The sequence below is a fragment of the Dicentrarchus labrax genome, unplaced genomic scaffold, assembly GCF_905237075.1.
Source record: "Dicentrarchus labrax unplaced genomic scaffold, dlabrax2021, whole genome shotgun sequence".
Classification (NCBI taxonomy): Eukaryota; Metazoa; Chordata; class Actinopteri; family Moronidae; genus Dicentrarchus; species Dicentrarchus labrax.
This window is the reverse complement of record NW_026136701.1, coordinates 1,722,598-1,743,648: the sequence shown is the minus strand read 5'-3', so window position 1 is coordinate 1,743,648 and position 21,051 is coordinate 1,722,598. Positions and strand designations below refer to the sequence as shown.

General features: G+C 40.6%; 1 protein-coding gene and 1 long non-coding RNA gene across 3 annotated transcripts in view; one reads left to right on the top strand and one right to left on the bottom strand.

Moving 5' to 3' along the window:
- LOC127370261 (uncharacterized) overlaps positions 1–20,041 on the bottom strand; it is a 273,222-nt gene extending 253,181 nt beyond the window's left edge. The window contains exon 1 of the long non-coding RNA XR_007886176.1: positions 19,960–20,041. This is a non-coding gene — a long non-coding RNA (uncharacterized LOC127370261). The remainder of the gene's footprint in view (positions 1–19,959) is intronic.
- LOC127369678 (cadherin-18-like) overlaps positions 1–21,051 on the top strand; it is a 183,710-nt gene that overhangs the window by 81,964 nt on the left and 80,695 nt on the right. The gene's annotated exons all lie outside the window — the stretch shown is intronic.

Sequence of the window (21,051 nt, the reverse complement as noted above, 5' to 3'; positions counted from 1 at the left end):
TACTCTCCTGTCTCTTTGTCAGCAGAGGATTGCTTCCCACCTGGAGGGATTTTGTGATTTGCTCTCTTTTGAAGAAATGGTGCTATTTAGGGAATAAAAAAAACAGTTAGAGAGAGGATCTATTAGGAGTCCCGAGCAAAGTCAGACACAGTTAATGTCCTCATCTAGGTGGTCTACAGAGACTCCCACAAGGCAAGGTCAGCCGCGAGAGCACATGCCCATACACATTTAACAGGATAACCTCACTCAAATACACAGGTACACTAGAATCAGGGTTTTATCCACTGGCTTTGCAATTTATTGTCATGTGAGCTTTACTTCCAGTACTCTTTTTCTGGTTGAGTTGGCCTATATGGCTCCAGACAGCACATATTAGTTGCTGCTTCATAAGTAGTAACTGTCATTCAGCTTTTTCTGAACCATCTTTTCTTTGTGTACATCTTCCTCAGTAGCCACTGTGTGTGTGTATGTGTGTGTGTTCCAGCAGCTAGGAGCTGAATGCTAACAAGCTGTTTAACATGGTGCTCAGACTGGCAGCAGATTAAGGCAGGTGGTTGGATTAATGAAATGTAAATATAAAACTGACAGCTGAATTCAGATAGTTGCTGAACACATGAGCTAATAAATTAATGTACATATTGACAGCCGTCGACATATTACATGTACAGCTAAGGTCAAACCCTTCCCATGTGCTATCTAGAACTCCTGGAAATTTAGAGACTAGTTTTCCAGTCAAAACCTGGAATCTGATTAGAAACACTAATATAATTAAAGCTGCAAGCAGCGTTGGGTGGGACCTCGCACTCCATGCAACTCGGGGAGTGCTGCGGCCGCGTCGCGTGCCGTTGTAACACGTGCGGACCACAACATGAAAATCTCACATAAATTTGCTCAAAATCGCCACGCAGCGCTTACTTACTGTTGCCAGTAGGTGGCGCTATCACTATGTCTGAATGTTGTCATGTAGACATATTCAAGGCGAGAGGGTTATCAAACATGTAAAGTTTCATTGAGATTGGACATTGCACACTGAAGTTATGAGCACTATTTTATGGCGAACCTGCTGAAATCGACAAGTTGTCACTGGCACGTGATTTGATGTACAGTCACAAATAGCTCAACTTTTCAATCAGTTTGTATGACCACAGAATTCAAAATGGCCAACTTTGACCTCACGCCACAGATGTAGAGTCTCAAATAGCACAACTTTTAATCAGCACCATTTTTTGACTGTACTTACCAATTTTGAAGTAGATCCGATAAATTCCCTAGGAGGAGTTTGTTCAAATACAACACGAAAAATCACAGAAAATGACAAAAAAAAGTCAAACTGGCTGACTTTGATGCCACGCCATGGACACGCCCTTTAATGTACATGCACGAATAGCACAACTTTTAATCAGCACCATTTTTTGACTGTATTGACCAATTTTGAAGTAGATCCGATAAATTCCCTCGGAGGAGTTCGTTCAAATACAACGCGAAAAGTTCGCCGAAAGTGAAAATCAAAATCAAAATGGCCGACTTCCGGTGGGGTTTCGGGTATGGGTCCAAGAGGCTTTTTTGTACGTCCCGGCATGTTACACATGCCTACCGAATATCGTACATATTGGTGAAACGTGGCGCCGCGGCTCCTGTAGGGGGCGCTACAAACACAACAAACACTATTTTTGGTATGTGAGCTCCAGGCATCACTCTATACGTGAATTTCATATTCATAACTATTACGGTCTCCGCACAGTGATTTATCATGCCTAAAGAGCGCCACTTAATGGCGTATTTTTTTTGTCCTTTTTATGTGAGCCTCAGGGAGCCATGGGCAATCATCATAACAAGTTTCATTTTAATCACACGTACCATTGCAGAGATATAAACTTCCTCATTTTAAAGAGCGCTACTTAGTGACGAAGACCTGAAATTGTGCAAGATGCCTAAGAAAGACATGAGTAACTATGGACCCAAGTTTGGTGACAATCGGACATAGCAATGTGGAGAAATGGTCCACTTCCTTTTTTGACGAAAAATCCAGAGGAAGTGTTCATTTTATAACCCCACATGCTACGTGAAAAATGTTGTGCAAATCGGACAAAGCGCATGGGAGGAACACAGAAAAGTAGTTTATGGACACTGTAGAAAAAAAAAATTCTAGGCGGAAGTGGGCGGGGCTTACATGGGGAGATTCAGCTCTATTCACCAAACGCGTGGATACAAAGTTTTTGAATGTGCGACAAACTATGCAGAAGTTATTAGCCTAAACGCATTTTTTATGATAGTAGCGCCACCTAGTGGCCAACCTGAAAGCAACGCATAGAATATCCCCATTTTCACCAGGCCTGACAACTTTGCCAAATAAAATTGAGTTTCCATATATGTTCAGGGGGGCAAAAATGCAGTCAAAATGGGCTAAAAATAATAGGTAAGAAGAAGAAATCGAGCAAAAACAATAGGGACCTCCAGCAGTCGCTGGCTCGGTCCCTAGAAATCTATATTGTCCTGGAAGTTTAAATGTATTGTAGCCCGTCACTCAGATTACATATATATATATCACACACTATGACACTTTTAAGCAGGTTTACCAGATAGAAAGTGGAAGGGAAAAATGCTCCCTTTCAATTTGTGCTCCCATGTCAGTCAGGAGCAGCTCCACTTGCAGCTAAGTCTATTTTTGCAGTTCTGTAGATGGTTGCATCTACATATTGTTTTAATAGGCAAACAGGTGAGGAGATACATTTTCTGTAAAATAAAATAAATTATAGTTGATTTAAACTGTTATTTATGGGCATTGGCTAAATTATTGTTGCAGTTAAAGGAAAACTGTTGTCAATTTGCCGGAAACCCGCGGGTTCGGTCTAAGAACTACTGCCATAGGTTTTGCTCAGATATAATGAGATTTATTTTTTATATATATTTAATATCGTACTTATAATGCAACTTTGATTAATAAGTGAATATGTTATTCATTAGTTTTTAGTAATAATCATGTGTACTGTATTATATACATAATGCAGTGTACTAATATAATATAATACTTACATATTATATATTTATATGTGTATGTATATATTTGTTATGTTTATGTGAATTTAGGGATTGGGTCATGCATAGGTCCAAAATTGCTTGCTTCCGTGGTTCAAGCTCAGTTCTAACTTGCACAGAATTTGTCAATACTTGGGTTCTCTAATCTGTTTCTCAAGCTGCTGTTGAATCACACTGCATCGCAATATGGGTGAAGGGTATCGTGTTGCATTAGTAGTTGCTTCATATGTGTCTTTTATGTAACGGGCAAGATGAATATCGTATTGGCCTAAGTGATAGATGCTCCTGTCTGTTGCAGAAACATTTGGTGGAAGGACAGCTGGATTTTTATATTAAATTCTTGCCCATGGCAGCTTTAAAACCTAATACAGGACTCCCACCTGCTCTTCATCTTGATCAATATGATTAGCATGGCAGTTCCCCCTTTATACTACACACACAGAGAGACAGGAAATGAATTCTAGGCTTTTGCCACACACTCGGCAGCCAGTGTGTCTCAGAGGCCAGCAGCTGAATGCTAAAGGCTTGTTTAACATGTTGCGGAGCATCTCAGTCGGCTGACAGATTAACTGGCGGTGCAGGCAGGTGGGAGCCGAACACAGCATGTTGGATGCTGGAATTTACCTGGCATCAGCTGGAAAGGTGGGGAGATGAAAGAGGGAAAATAAGAATAGAGAGGAAAAAATTAAGAAAAGTGAATTTCAAAAATGAAGGGCAGGAACCTGTGATAAGATAAGAGGAATAGAATAGAAAGGAAGCAGGGTAAAGGAGAGGAGACGTTTCTGTACACGGTATTCATTTGTAATATTTTAGGGACTGTTTGCAGACTATTGGAGTGGAAAGGGTCTAATAAATTTGTCACATGGTGTGAGCAGAACCATCTGCAGCTCAATGTGACAAAGACTAAGGAACTGGTTGTGGACCTGAGGAAGACCAAGGCTCCACTAACCCCTGTTTTCATCCAGGGGGTCAGTGTAGACACTATGGAGGATTACAAGTACCTGGGAGTTCATATAGACAATAAACCGGACTGGGCTAAGAACTCTCAAGCCCTCTACAGGAAGGGTCAAAGCCGTCTCTATTTTCTGAGGCGTCTGAGGTCCTTCAACATCTGCAGGACAATGCTGAGGATGTTCTATGACTCTGTGGTGGCCAGTGCTATCCTGTTTGCTGTTGTCTGCTGGGGCAGCAGGTTGAGGGTAGCGGACGCTAACGGACTCAATAAACTGATCCACAAGACCAGTGACAGTGTGGGAGTGGAGCTAGACTCTTTACAGCAGTGTCAATTACTGCACTGTTAATGTGCAATACCTAGGTAAAGCTGGCACCACATGTACCAAGGCTGAGTCCTTGCTGCAGCGGCCATGGGTTAAAGTCCGACCTGTGGCCCTTTGCTTTGTGTCATCCTCTCTCTCTCCTCCCACTCTCTATCTTGAGCTGTCCTCTCAAATAAAGGGAAAAAGAAAAGAAAAGAAAATACATTTAAAAAGAATTGCATTCTTAATGCTGTTAGTGGAGCAATAATTCTCACATAGCCATCCACCAAATTGCACATCCAGGGTGGAACTGCAAACTGGGGCAGGATGCATCTTGAGCAGTGTGGATAAAGTGAAAAATGAAGACAGACACAGTTTATTAGCTCTTAAACCTCCCTCTAAAGGGGAATCAAAAATTGTGTTGGCTATCTTGTTTCCTCCATTATCCAACAAGATTTAGAGATATATGGCTTATTTTATCCAGTGGACCCTTATGTAGGCCATTTTTCAATTCAATTCAATTCAATTCAATTCAATTCAATTTCAATTCAATTTTATTTGTATAGCGCCAATTCATAACAGAAGTTATCTCAGGACACTTTTCAAATAGAGCAGGTCTAGACCGAACTCTTTAACATTAATTACAGAGACCCAACAGTACCACCATGAGCAAGCACTTGGCGACAAGGGCAAGGAAAAACTGCCTGTTAAAAGGCAGAAACCTAGGACAGATCCTCCGGCTCTAGGTGGGTGGTCGTCTGTCTCGTTTTTTGTTTTTTTAAAGATGTGCCAATATTTGCCAGATATGCCAAGAAGAGACTAAGAGACTTTTAGTTATGAAGCGTTATTTAGTTGCAATCTGCATTTCTTTTTAGGGGGTACAGCACTTACTGCTTATTCTTATCATCTGCACTCTACCTCCTCCTAGGTCTGTGACTCTGTTAAGTGGCAACTTTCAGCCAAATAAAATCACCAGTTAGTTAACATACAGTCAAGCCCGAAATTATTCATACCCATAACTTTGACTTAAAGTTTGACTTTTATTCAACCAGCAAGTTTTTTCTTGATTGGAAATGATACAGGCGTCTCCCAGAAGATAATAAGATGATGTACAAGAGGCATCATTGTGGAAAAAAATATTTCTCACCTTTTATTTACATTTGAACAATTATTCATACCCTTCTCAATAATGACTAGAAAAGCCTTTATTGGCTATTACAGCAATCAAACGCTTCCTATAATTGCAGACCAGCTTTTTGCATGTCTCCACTGGTATTTTTGCCCATTCATCTTTAGCGATGAGCTCCAACTCTTTCAGGTTGGAGGGTCTCCTTGCCATCACCCTGATCTTTAGCTCCCTCCACAGATTCTCAATTGGATTCAAGTCAGGACTCTGGCTGGGCCACTGCAAAATGTTAATGTTTTGTCCGCTAACCATTTCTTCACTACTTTTGCTGTGTGTTTTGGGTCGTTGTTGTGCTGAAATGTCCACTGGTGCCCAAGGCCAAGTTTCTCTGCAGACTGCCTGATGTTGTTGTTGAGAATCTTGATGTATTGCTCTTTTTTCATGGCTGAAAAACACCCCAAAACATTAGGTTCCCACCACCATGTTTGACAGTGGAGATGGTGTTCTTAGGGTTGAAGGCTTCTCCTTTTTTACGCCAAATGAAGGATACATCATTGTGGCCAAACAATTACATTTTTGTTTCATCTGACCATAAAACAGAAGACCAGAAGTCTTATTCTTTGTCCAGATGAGCATTTGCAAAAGCCAAGCGGGCTTTTGTGTGCCTTATCTGGAGAAGTGGTCCTGCGTCCGTGGAACCCAGCAGTGTGCAGTGTCCATTGGACTGTCTGCATTGAGACGTGCGGAACGTCTTGTATTTTTTAATAATACTTTACACTGTAGTCACTGGAACTTGAGAACAGTTAGATATGGACTAATAGCCCTTTCCTGACTTGTAAGCAGCCATAATGCGCAGCCGCAGGTCCTCAGTGACCTCCTTTGTCTTAGCCATGCCTGTCCACAAACCAACTGCAGAGACTTGCTGTTTTTCACCTGTTGAGTTGATTAAAACAGCTGTGCCCAATGAATCAGGGTAATTAGGATGCTTTAGAACAGCTTAGACTATTTGGAATGTTATAGAACTTTGGATTTTCCCATAGACTGTGACAGTTTGCCACTTCTTGTTCAAATGTAAATGAAAGCTGAGAAATATTTTTTTCCACAATGATGCCTCTTGTACATCATCTTATTATCTTCTGGGAGACGCCTGTGTCAAGTAAAAATTTGCCAGGGGTATGAATAATTTCGGGCTTGACTGTATTTGGCTGAAGGTTGCCAGTTAATACAGTCACTACGTAAACCAAAACACTGGTGAGCTGCGGAACGCAAACACAACAGAAGTGGCAAATTGGGTTATTATCGGGCCAGTCTACGTTTTCTACTTTAAGCGCTGATGACTGCTGGTGCTTCCAGTCGGGAGCAAGTGAGGCGGAGGTGACTGTCTCCTGTGTGCTGTTGTAATCCTGGGCTGTGAACTGAGAGGTACACAGTAGCACTGCATGTCAGACGGAAGCTCTGGAACACTTTCTTGTCTTATAAAACAAAGACTGAACATTTATGTTGCGATGTGACGTCACATGCATTTGTGGCGGCGGCTTGCCATCCCCTGTGGTTGGCTTCTAAATAACTCATTGTTGTGGTTATTGTGAGCCCTACACACTTGTCCTTTTGTATCACTTACATTTTTTTGTGAAGTGTGTGAACACTACATGCATGCCTTAATATGACTGTTTCAATGTTCCTGGGTATAAATAGCCTGAGTCTACATGTTTTATGAAACATTACTAATAGGAACAAGTTGGCAACTTGTCATGCTGAACATCATACTGTGACACATAACTTTACTGTAGTTACAAAAGTCACATTTTATTCATATTTTATTCATGTACTTAAAGGTCCAGTGTGTAACATTTAGGAGGATGTATGGTCAGAAATGAAATATAATATTCATAGGTATGTTTTCATTAGTGTATAATCACCTGAAAATAGGAATGTATTGTGTTTTTGTTATCTGAGAATGAGCTGTATTTAATCTACAGACGCTGAGGGTCACCTTCCATGGAGTCTGCCATGTTGAACCACCATGTTTCTACAGTATCCCAGAACGGACAAACCAAACACTGGCTCTAGATAGGAGTGTTCTGTGGTGGCCACTGTAGTTCCTCCCTTGCACTTGGGAGGGAGGGTGAAGCGAGTGAGTTGCAATCTGCAAATACGCCACTAGATACCACTAAATCCTACACACTGGTCCTTTAAGTTACGTCAGATATGTTATGTAACTTATGAGCTTTTCCTAATCCTGACCAAGTAGTTTTGTGCCTAAACCTAACCAAACTGCAACCGTTTCCCAATATTAAGCACAAAAGCTTTATTTATTTTATTTGTTTAATATTTTTTAGCCTCTTATCGCCTTTAATCGATAGTGAAAAGGGCCTTGCCTATAGCAGTGTTTCCCGGACTTCTGGAGACAGACTTTTCAGTAATGTCCAAATTCATAGTGAGAAGAGCAGTGCATACTGTAAATGAATATTTCTGAGCATTTTTACTGCTATTTCTGCATGACATCATATTTTCTTCAACAGCAGTAGCCATTTTGAAGAAATACGTTTGATAAATCACAGTTCCATCATCAGAATCATCAAAATATTAAGTGTCTTCATTCTCTTTGTTTTCATCCTGTTTTATGGTTACGTCTGGTGTTCTTTAGATTATTTAGTAAGGACATACAAAAAGACAAGGTCCAAGCAGGTGCATAGCCTCAGCGTTTCTCTGTTTGTATAACAACCTATGAATAATGTTGTCATAAGCTGCACCAAACACCCATTCTTTGTTGCTCTTATCTGTGCCACGCTGATATTATACAGTAATTTCCTTTCTGTGCAGCTCTCTGGTGGCCTTGGAGAGGAAGCGCCGGCTCTGTGCCTTCATGCTTGTATGAGCACATGAATTATCAGGAGAGAAAGAGATGGCTAACCTTGGACTTTGTGAAGTGGAGAGAATCACAGGATGAAAGCCAAACATTCAGACTGACAAAACGACTGTGTGGATGTGTGTGTGTGTGTGTGTGTGTGTGCTGTATGGAGGGGGATCCTTTCAGTCTGAAATCCGTTTCTTTCTTTTCTCTTTCGGTATCACTCTTGCATTTCTCCTTCTGATCTTTGCAGGGGGAAAAAACAGACAGGTTGTGCAATGTATTAGTTTGTCCTCAGTAGGTGCAGTGTAGTACTGAAGTGATAGAAGTGGAATTTTGAGGTGCACATGCTTTACATTTCATTTTACTCCACTACATTTTTTCTTTGACAGTTTAAAACTCATTTTATACTATGACAATAAATTAGACAGAAAATTGCAATATATCATCTTGCTTACAGTATTGCAATATATTGAATCATAACCCCTTTATCGTGATATGTTCCACATTAGTCACATGAAACAAAAAGCCACAGTCAGTGAGAAAAGTTTTGAATTTAGAACAATGAGAAAGATATTACAAAGATTCATTACAGTTTGTCTTCCTTTTATGCCCATCTCAAAAAAATGTCCTTCAAGTTAACATTTTCACTTCAACGTTACATTCTACATGTTACATATTATAATAATATTATAGAATTCTATTATAATAATTCTTCTATTATAGAATTCTATTATAATAATTCTATTATAGAAGAATATTATAATAATATTATTATAATAAAATTATAATATTATAAAAGATTACGGCCAATAAAGAAAAAACTTACCTTTCTTACTCTCCTCTCCAAAACTTAGCCAACTTTCTTCTTCTTCTTCATGTCTTTCGGGTCTGGTCCCACAGGACTGGTCCATCCCTCAGGTCGGGTCCCCCTATTGGCCTGGCGTACTTCCATTTTTGTGGAGCGAATTTGCAATCTTTCTCTCTTGGAGTTGTTTTGTTGTTTTGTGTGTTTTTGGTATTTGCAGAATTTCTCTTTGGCATTTGTTTTGTGGGTTTGTAAGTTTTTGCTTCTGCTTCATTTCTGTGATTGCAGCATTTTTCTGTTGCTGCGTTTTTCTGTTGCATTTGTTTTTATGTGTTTGTGTGTTTTTGGTTTTGCATCATTCCAGTGTTTGCAGCGTTTTGCCGTTTGCGGTGCTTTTGCCCTTGTTGGCCACCGTTACATTCAGTCCATGGAAACATGCAAACTTGTACTATTGAAATACTTGAGGGTCAAAACTGATTGAAGTAATTACCATGACAAGCCATAGCTTTTCTTTCTACAGCATATTTTCTATATTTGATTTTAATGAAAGTAAAATGTAAAAAGTAATTCAATCGTGTCACTCAGTGCTTAACAAAGTCTAATGTTCCGATATATCTAGTTTTCACAGATGTTGTTTTTATGAGAAAATGATCTAGACCACTCATCTTGTTTGAGCCCCTGTCAAAACACTGTAGCAATGCAATTAAAGCATTTGTCACAGCTTCATCCAGGTCTAGTTTTCATTCTGTTGTCTGCTGTTTCCCTTCTGCATTAACAACTCCCTGTCTTTTCAGGTCCAGCCACTCCTTCCTGCCCTGCAGTAACCTCTACCCCAACATTCCCATCACCTGACCTCCACCTCCTCACCTGTTCAACACATCCCTCATTAGTCTAGCACTCTCTATATAATGGCCCATTCCCACCCACACATTGCCAGTTTGCTTGCATCTGCCCTAGCTTTCCAGCCTTTGTTTCTCCTGCCTGACCTACGGATTAATGACTCTCTGCCTAATGTCTACCTTATCTGACTGCCTTCCTGGTTTTGACCATTGTTGGTCTTTTGATTCAATAAATCTTCATAGGTTCAAGCATGCAGTTTCTCTGAGCAATTACACAATGTTACTGTAATTAACACAATAGGTGACTCTTTTTTTTTAACAACAGTTGCTTGGCTTTGGATTTTACTTACAGTCCACATGAAACTGAAATCCAAGTGCTATTTGCTTCGCATATTTACATGACTTGTAGCCAAGCAGCAATAGCGCTCCCATTAGCGAACTCTGCTGGACTGGGAGGTCCGACCTGGACCTTTACAGTATCAGACACGCCAGTTTGACGTCAGGAAACACAGTATCAGGGTGGATTTCTTGCAAGGTTTGGGTCTTGGCACCCCAGGGCTGGGTCAGCTAACATTTGCTGCTAGAGCAAACTAACAGCAGGTAACATTACAAGTTCGATATAAAAATACAAATAAATGTCTTTATTTCTTGCATGAATTGTTAAATAGGTGTACAGTATAATCAAAGATGTAAATGTGAAAGGTTTCAATTCAATTCAATTCAATTTTATTTATATAGCGCCAATTCATAACAGAAGTTATCTCAGGACACTTTTCAAATAGAGCAGGTCTAGACCGAACTCTTTATAACATTATTTACAGAGACCCAACAGTACCACCATGAGCAAGACCTTGGCGACAAGGGCAAGGAAAAACATCCTTTTAAGAGGCAGAAACCTAGGACAGACCCCTCGGCTCTAGATGGGTGGTCGTCTGCCTCGACCTGCTGGGGTGAGAGAAAGAGAGAGAGAGAAAGAGACAGACAGAAGGACAGAGACACAGAGGTAAAGACAGGACAGAGACAAAGACAAAGGTTCAAAGCAGCAACAGTAGCAACAACTACACTAATACTATTAACTGATGATGATGATGATGATGAACATGAAGAAGATGATGATGACGATGACAACAACGATGGGGGACAAACTAGTAACTGTAGTAATAATAACAATAATAATAATAACACTAATATCAGTGATATTATCAATGGCAGTCAAGCAGGACCATGGCAGGAGGCTCCACCAGGATCCATGAGAACCTGCGAGACGAGAAAGCACAAGAACTCCGGGGAAGAAGTGAAGTTAGTAACATGCATTAATGGGACATGAATGAGTGCAGAAAGAGAGAGGAAGAGAGGAGCTCAGTGCACCATGGGAAATCCCCCGATAGGCCTATAGCAGCATAACTAAGGGATGGTTCAGGACTCACCTGATCCAGCCCTAACTATAAGCTTTATCAAAGAGGACTGTCTTAAGCCTACTCTTGAATGTGGTGAGGGTGTCTGCCTCCCGAACCACAACTGGAAGCTGGTTCCACAGGAGAGGAGCTTGGTAACTGAAGGCTCTGGCTCCTGTTCTACTTTTAGAGACTATAGGAACCACAAGTAGCCCAGCATTCAGAGAACGTAGTGTTCTAGTGGGGTAATAGGGTACTATGAGTTCTTTAAGATATGAAGGGGCCTGACCATGAAGAGCTTTATAGGTGAGGAGGAGGATTTTAAATTCTATTCTACATTTTACAGGGAGCCAGTGCAGAGAAGCTAGTACAGGAGAGATGTGATCTCTTTTCCTAGTTCCTGTCAGTACTCGTGCTGCAGCGTTCTGAATTAATGAGCGTTTTAATGGACTTATTGGGGAACCCTGATAATAAGGAATTGCAGTAATCCAGCCTAGAAATAAGGGAACCTTGTGGAACACCATGACTAACTGTAGTATTTATTGAAGATTCATCGTTAACATGTACAAACTGCGAACGATCTGATAAATATGACTTAAACCAGCTTAGTGCGGTTCCTTTAATGCCAATTTGATGCTCAAGTCTCTGTAAAAGAATATTATGGTCTAATAGAAGATCTAATAATACAAGTACAGAGACAAGTCCATTGTCAGAAGCAGTCAGAAGGTCATTATTAACTTTAACCAGAGCTGTCTCTGTGCTATGATGAACTCTAAATCCTGACTGAAAATCCTCAAATAAACTATTGTTATGTAGAAAGTCACACAACTCTTTGGCGACTACTTTCTCCAGAATCTTAGAGAGGATGGGGAGGTTAGAAATCGGTCTATAGTTGGCTAAAACCCCTGGGTCAAGAGTGGGCTTTTTAAGGGGTTTAATTACAGCTACTTTAAAGGACTGTGGTACATATCCTGATAATAAAGAAAGATTAATCATATCCAGTAAAGAAGTGCCAATTAAGGGTACGACTTCTTTAAGCAGCCTAGTTGGGATCGGGTCTAATAGACAGGTTGATGGCTTTGATGTAGAAATTATTGAAGTTAGTTCATGGAGATCGATAGCAGACAAACAGTCTAAATTTATTTAGACTGTTTGTCTGCTATCGATCTCCATGAACTGATTTCACATTTGTTAAAGTTCCTGTATTTCGAGAGACAGTGATACCTGTTGAGGGCATTTGGTGACTAATTTAGTCTCTAATAGTAATAATTTTATTAAAAAAAGAAGCTCATAAAGTCGTTGCTACTGAGGGTTATGGGGATATGTGGCTCAATAGAGCTGTGACTCTCTGTTAGCCTGGCTACAGAGGAACCTGGGGTTGTTTTTGTTTTTCTTCTATTAACACTGTCAGGCTAAACTTCCTACAGCAGATGTCTATCTAATGGCTTATAATCTAATAGTATGAATTCAAAAGTTATTAAATAATGGTCAGATAGGAAAGGATTATGTGGGAAGACTATTAAATGTTCAATATCAATGGCATATGATAGAACAAGGTCAAGAGTGTGATTAAAACAATGAGTTGGTTTATTTACACTCTGAGAAGTGTGTAAGACAGCAACTCTGCTTCCTGGTCCCAACTCTGGATTGTCAGGTTTTAGGATCAGAAAAAATTTCATTTCATTTTGATTTAATTTTCACTAACCATCAGGTGGCGATTCTATACTGTGACACTGTTTCACAATGCTTTAAACAAGTTGACTCAGTCAGTGTTAGCCAAATAACAGCAGTAAATAGCAATCCACACACATCAGACCTTGGTTTCTGTTTGTGATGGCCTCTACCATCACTTGATGAATATCAGTGAATTGGTGAATGTGGCATGTAGTGTAAAATTGCTTAGAGTATTCAGAAGACCAGAAAGGTGCTATACAAGTACAGTCCATTTACCATTTACCACGTATTGTACCTCTTCATACAGGACTTTGTTTATCAACCATGGTTTGCGCTGGTCAGGGGTACTTCACTTAAAGAATATTTCCTTATTAAAAAAGAAGCAAGTTTTATAAGCACTGGTTTAGATGACCAAAGTGGACGTGTATTTATGGAAGAACCTTACTACAAATCCAATTACACTGTGATATAATCAGGACTATATGTGACAGTATCCAACTGTTTAGCTTGATCATTTGCAGAAACCACATAAGCTTTACAACACAGCACTGCAGTCCTGTCCCCTAAGTGGCATATGGGTCCATGAGCTCAGGTGCACCATACAGTGCAGTATTATGGATCAATCTGCTCAGTCTAATATAACTGACCATCACTCTTTCTCTCTAGCTTCTCATCTCTCCTACGGTGCACTTCAAATTCTGAAGGTAGACTGCAGCATGCATTTACCATGGAGATATAAATGATCCACCTCCTGTATTAGGTAATGGGAAAAACTGTTGGATGACTTTAAACTTTACATTTGAAACCTTAATATATATATATATTCTTAATATATTGTATGTCTATTACATCTGGAGTATATGTAACACAAGTAATTTCCCCCTGGGATTATTAAAGTATTTCTGATTCTGATTCTGATGACATCTATTATTCGTCATACTGTAGGGTAGATCTATACTCTACTGTTTATGTGAGGGAATCTGCCTGGAATTTGCCTTCCCCTCTTTATGACGTTTTTGATGTGTCGCTTTATTTTTATAACTATTATTGTAATGCTGTACCAATCTACCGGTAGTAACACTTGAACCTAAAATATCTAATTTCTGCTGCTAGGGGGTCTCTGATGTCAAAACAATAACAAAAGACAAACTCTGATGACATTGTGAAGTAGCGTGGGATCATGGGAATTATTTTCATCACCATTGCTGTCACTGCAGTCAACTTCTCCGGGTTAGGATTCCTTCAGTGTTCAAGGTTCAGGAGGTTTCTACCAGGAGCCCAATTGTCCACAGAAGTCTCCTCCTCTCCAAAACAAACAGACTCACTGATTAACCCTTTAGGTGCCAGGTTTTATTTTAAAAAATACTATTTTGACATCTTAATTTCAGAAGGCTCTGGCTTGAAAGTGGTTTGAGATAGATACAAAGAGTAAATGAGACAAATATTGAGAATGACCTAAAGTTTATCTAGGGAGTAAATTTTCCCATCTAATTTGCATGTTATGACATCATATGGCTGTGGCCATATTGGATTATGTAATTTCCATGAAATACCTGATATTTTGAAAGAGAGTTGAACTTATTTCATCAGATTCACCCCCCTCCATCTATTTGTTATGTTGTCCACATATCAAATGAACAGGTAAAAGTAAATTGTAAATTGTAAGCCAACAGTCTATTATTACAACTATTACTACCCCCCCCTTTGGAGGACACTTTTTCTTTTACTTTTCTTTTTTATTCTCTTCTTTATTATTATTATTATTAGTTATCATTATAATATAATAATAATAACAGTTGGCGTCTTTCAGCTGCAGAGGCCTAATCTGTGCCCATCTATCCAGATAAAAGTTTGTAGTATTTGTAGAGTGTGGAACCTCTCATTGCAAGGCACAGTACAGAGACAATATGAACAATATTGAGACCCCACCACATAGCCTAACAAATGGACAGGCACACTACTGCGTCGCATGGCTGTGCCACTGCCGCGCATGGACGCACCGTGCCTGGCTTGGTAGAAAGAGTGAACATTAACGCTGGTCCCAGCGCTATTCTCACTACCCCCGCTACTTCTACCACATCCATTAGCTCCCCTACTGATACTACGAGTTTGTGTATTATTTCCACTCCCACCAACCAAAGGGTTGTGTGTTTGTGCTTGTGTGTTTTCCTCGCTCTGCCCAGCAGCGCCGGTGCAAAGACGCAGCGAATAGGAGACCCATCACTTCCCTAAGCGTCAACTTTTTTCTTGCCATTTTCGTTTATTTCGTCTCAATAACTCCTGAATCCAGCAATACCGCTTCAGCAGAAATAGCGCCGTGGCACACTATTTCCGGTTTCTCACCCAACAGTTTGGATGAACATTTTGCATTGAAGCGTGACGTTTTTCTGAGCTAAAGTCGAAGTATGGGATGTCTGCCAACTAGTGGAGGGCAGTATGAACGACATATAACGCTCTATTAGGAGAAAACAGCTGTTTTATTCAGTACCGCATCCTGTCGCAATTTTGCGACTTTGGTGCTTAAAGGGTTAAAACCGCTTAAAACACTGAATAAAGCAGTTCTACCTTAAAAATCATTTTTTCTTCCACACTGTTGGGCTGACAAAGGACGTCCCGGAGGGGTTGCGAGCCAAGCTGCTGCTAACGTTAGCTCAGCTTGTTTCTCTGATCCAGACGTCCAATGACTAAAATCCTTCCAAAGCCTACCAAGATGCAAACAGTTGATGGTAAAATGACAGTTTGAACATTGTTGGAAACATTTGGGATAATGGAAGTACACAACTCCATATAGAACATAGCTCAAGAGTTTATAGACATTTTAATGCAGAAATGTTACAGATTGTAGCTTTAAATTCAACTGGACATGCATGAAAAGGTGACATTAACGTCATTTTGCTGTAAAACTGTAAATGTGGACATAATATTTTTGCCAAAAAGTTTCAGTAGTTGCATGAAGTAGAAACGAAAGTTTTTGCTGAAAATGGACTGATTTGCGAGTGCTAATCAGTCGCCACCAGTATAGACTCCATGGCTACAGCTTTGAATGATGCTATAAACTAGCTATCTATCAAAGTCTATCACTGGGAGCTTGAATGCAGAACCCTAATATGTATGCTCAGCTCCCCTTGCTTTCTGATCTCTGTCTGTGTCTCCATGCTTAAGGAGAAAAAATATCCTCCCCTTATCTGTCTTCCTTACTCCCCTGTGTCTGTATGTGAGACGAGGACATGCAGAAGAAAGTTGCATTTATAATGTCAACTACTCTTTACTAGAGGAAAATTATAATCAAATGTATTTCTCATATTATTTGGGTTACTTTCATGTCTGCATGAGGCAGGTGGAGGAATTTACACAGTTCGAGGTCTGGTGGTTTTCTGCTTGTGGAGGCCAGTTTTGTGTCATTCTGTCAAAAAGACTGAAGCCGGGATAATACTGCGGTCGGGGAAGAGAGAACCCTTCCAATCAAATTCAGTATCAAAATATTGGTTTTGGACTTCAAAAAAAAAATTACTTGCAGTAGTCTGAAATTGTGTTTATTTGTGTCGCTGGCTCAGGACAGTTAATCTCTACCTCCATCCCTGTAACACAGAGCCAGAATGCCTCCACTCCCTCTAGCTTTCCCCCTCTCTCAAGCCAGTCCCCTCCACTCATTTCCAAGCTCTTTCTGCTTCCTTTTGTCATCTATCTTGCTCTCAAATCCCCCACCCCTACATCTCTGTCTCTCTCTCTCTGTCAGTCTATATGTGTCTCTCCTCCGGTCACTCTCTGTGATACAGGTGCATAATGTGTGCTGCCTGTCCTGTCCAGCCTGCACCGTGTGTCTGTGCTCAGTCTAAAGGGGCTGATAAGGCCAGATGGCTCTCTGCTTTGTTAGCCTCTGAAGCGCGTAATGCAGTAGAGCAGAGCCTCCAGGCTAAACACTGTCTGCATCTCATGTGGGAGAGGTGTGTGTGTGTGTGTGTGTGTGTGTGTGTGTGTGTGTGTGTGTGTGTGTGTGTGTGTGTTGTGTAAAGTCTGTCCTTGTTAGAACCAGTTTGGGTTCAGGCCTTGTAAGTGTGGACATTTTTCAAAGTGAGGTCATTTGACCAGTCTACACTCCTTCAGGCTGCTACGTTTGGCCCAAAACTTGAGTTACTTAAAGTTACTTCTGACTGTTCCACTTGAGCCACAAAATCATTATATCACACACACCAAGATGAAATCGTTCCAAACATAAACAATACTGTCTGATTTTATGCGTGTGTATTTGTGTGACTTGTATTTCCAGTAAATTAACATCAGAAGACAATTCAACTGCAGAGTGTGTTATCAGAACACACTCTGACACACTTGAATAATGAGAACATCCACCGGCTCACAACACAGCTCAGCTCAGTCTCTAGAGCTCAGTTGGTGTTTTTATTTTATTTCATTTTCAAGTGACTCATACCCAAAGATTATCACTCACACAGCATTACAGTTACACTCAACTAACACGAAAACATAACAGGAAATGCACTTTAATGGGATGCCTGATGTCAGCAATAAATTGTGTCATTATACTGTTATAGTAGCCTACTGTACATAAAATGAAATAAAGCATTTTAACTAAAGAATATGAAGGAAATAATCTAAGTGAGTATTTCAAAAACCCAAATTCCACCCGATGCTGTGCATCGGTGTGTGAATGTGAATGAATGAGTTGGTTTCTGTTCGATGGGCTTTGCCATCAATGGAGCGAAGCCTGTGAGCTAGTTCAGGCAGTCAACTCGAGCTGCGCTGATATACACATGACATGCCTCACTTTATGATCACTAACCAAGCGCTCCCTTCCAATCTGGCGGTCTATTTAAACTGCACAATTTCCCAGCTCTCCCTCTGCTCTGTCAATGCCGCTGTTGCCCTGCATCTGTATTGCTGCTGCTGCTGCTCTGTAAGCTATTGCTGCCTGCTGCGCTGTAAGGCCCACCACCACCCCAGCATCCACCTGTAGGCTCCGACTGGGGGTTAAGGTATTTGCGCATCACTCCCCAATATCTCTATGTAAACATATCAGCAAGGAGTGATGAGGTCGGAGCCTAGACGCCAAAATCTGAATATGCTATACTGCTTAATAAACATTCCAAACGTGAGTTGGCTGACTGAACTGTGTAAATGTGTGTGAAAGGGCAAATGTGGCATGTTATGTAAAAGCGCTTTGAGTTGTCGGAATACTAGAAAAGCTCTATACAAATACAGTCTGTTTAACATTTTTGTATTGCCAGTGTGTGGTTGTGGGGTTTGTATTCTTTTTGAAAAAAAGAATAACATAATACAATAAAGAAATAGTCGAAATAGGTACCTAATTTCTTGGCAAACACTCAAATAATTATTGTGACATTCCACTCAAAACGACAAATATCACCTTGCTAAAAGGAAAAGTCAGTGGATCACTTGGGTCCTCTTGAGATCATGAATGTTAATACAAAATTTCATTGTAATCTGTGTGATAGATATATAAGTCAGGTCCAAAGTGGTCAAAAAGTAATCAACATTGTCAAGGGATTGCATGAAGAGGGATAGACTGAGTTCAAGAGAGATAGCCTTTTAATTTTAAAGCTACGGTACATTTGTTGGTTTGAGAGTTGGAGATGTGTTCTTAGAAAAAGACAAAAAAATATAGAGCCATAGAGTCCAAGCAGATTTGTATTCTTGTTTATTATTTAATTGACAAGAAGCACTTGAAAACACTACCACATGCATGGACTGCCAAAATGTTGGCAAATAGGACTTGGCCACCTGGATATTCAATTTCTGGATCTTCGTATCCCCAGAGATGACTCACTGACTGCCCCGCTTGGGAGACATGGTTTTCAAATCAGACAATGATATAACATGAGAAACCGAAGTATTTTTGTTGGTTGAACCTACTTTAAGGGCAAAGAAAGAAAAAAAAAGTACCTCTGGAAGCTGTATTAATTATGACTCTTGTCTGTCAGGAACAAAGGTAAGTTAAGTAAGTAAGTAAAGCTTTATTTTTATAGCACCTTTTTGACACAGAGATCCAAAGTGCTTTACAAACAACAAATAAACATAAGGGTATAACCACACCCAATCAAACAAACATAGGGAGCATATAAATACAAACAAAGTAAGATAACACAAGAGGGAAAGAATAAATTAAAAGAGAGATGACAGGTGAGGAAACAAACAAGGAGATCTATAAAAAGGCTTGCCTGTAGAGGTTTTGAGCAGCTGCTTAAAACAGTCCACAGACTCAGTGAATCTGAGTGATTGGGGAAGACTATTCCACAATGTTGGGGCTAAAACAGTGCCTTACGGGTGCCCGGTTAGCTTACGCGGTCGAGCTGGCGACCCATATACAAAGTTGCTGCAGCGGCCCAGGTTCGAATCCGACCTGCGGCCCTTCACTGCATGGCATCCCCTCTCTTTCCACCCACCTTTCCTGTCTCTCTAAGGCCAGAAAAATAACTTAAAAAAACAGCGCCTTATATGTAATCATTAAGATCTTATAGTTGATTCTGAATTTTATAGGAAGCCAATGAAGGGAGGCGAGAACAGGTGTAATGTGGGACTGACGGCTGGTTCTGGCTAAAAGTCTGGCGGCTGCATTTTGGACTAACTGTAAACGGTTTAACGAAGCTTGACTGAGGCACGTGTAGAGGGAGTTACAGTAATCTAGACGGGAGCTTCAGATTTTTGCTATATTTCGTAGCTAGAGGAAACAGGACTGGTTCTGTGACATGAAGGTCGAATGTCATATACTGGTTGAAGATGTTACCCAAATTCTTAGCAGTGGGTTTGATATTAATTCAATTCAATTCAATTTTATTTGTATAGCGCCAATTCATAACAGAAGTTATCTCAGGACACTTTTCAAATAGAGCAGGTCTAGACCGAACTCTTTAACATTAATTACAGAGACCCAACAGTACCACCATGAGCAAGCACTTGGCGACAAGGGCAAGGAAAAACTGCTTGTTAAAAGGCAGAAACCTAGGACAGATCCTCCGGCTCTAGGTGGGTGGTCGTCTGTCTCGACCAGTTGGGGTGAGAGAGAGAGAGAGAGAGAGAGAGAGAGAGAGAGAGAGAGAGAGAGAGAGAGACGACAGACAGACAGACAGGTGCACAGCAACAACAGTATTGGCAATGGCAGTCAAGCAGGACCATGGCAGGAGGCTCCACCAGGATCCATGAGAACCTGCGAGACGAGAAAGCACAAGAACTCCGGGGAAGAAGTGGAGTTAGTAACATGCATTAAAGGGACATGAATGAGTGCAGAAAGAGAGAGGAAGAGAGTAGCTCAGTGCACCATGGGAAATCCCCCGATAGTCTAGGCCTATAGCAGCATAACTAAGGGATGGTTCAGGACTCACCTGATCCAGCCCTAACTATAAGCTTTATCAAAGAGGAATGTCTTAAGCCTACTCTTGAATGTGGTGAGGGTGTCTGCCTCCCGAACCACAACTGGAAGCTGGTTCCACAGGAGAGGAGCTTGGTAACTGAAGGCTCTGGCTCCTGTTCTACTTTTAGAGACTATAGGAACCACAAGTAGCCCAGCATTCAGAGAACGTAGTGTTCTAGTGGGGTAATAGGGTACTATGAGCTCTTTAAGATATGAAGGGGCCTGACCATGAAGAGCTTTATAGGTGAGGAGGAGTATTTTAAATTCAATTCTACATTTTATAGGGAGCCAATGCAGAGTAGCTAGTACAGGAGAGATGTGATCTCTTTTTCTAGTTCCTGTCAGTACTCGTGCTGCAGCGGTATTAGTGCGTAGTGGTCCAATAAACTGATCAACTGCAGTTGCAAACAAAGTTTTCAGGGCCAAATAAAATTATTTCAGTTTTGTCAGGATTTAAGTGGAGAAAATTACGAGACATCCAGTCTTTGGTGGCAGCTAAACACTCATGGAGAGAGGAAAGTTGATTCAGGTTATTGGGTTTCGCAGAAAAGTAGATCTCTGTATCATCGGCATAACAGTGGTATGACATGTCATGGAAGCTGCTGAACAAATGACTCAGAGGAAGCATGTACAGGGAGAACAGAACTGGACCAAGAACCGACACCACACAGCAGGGGAGCAGA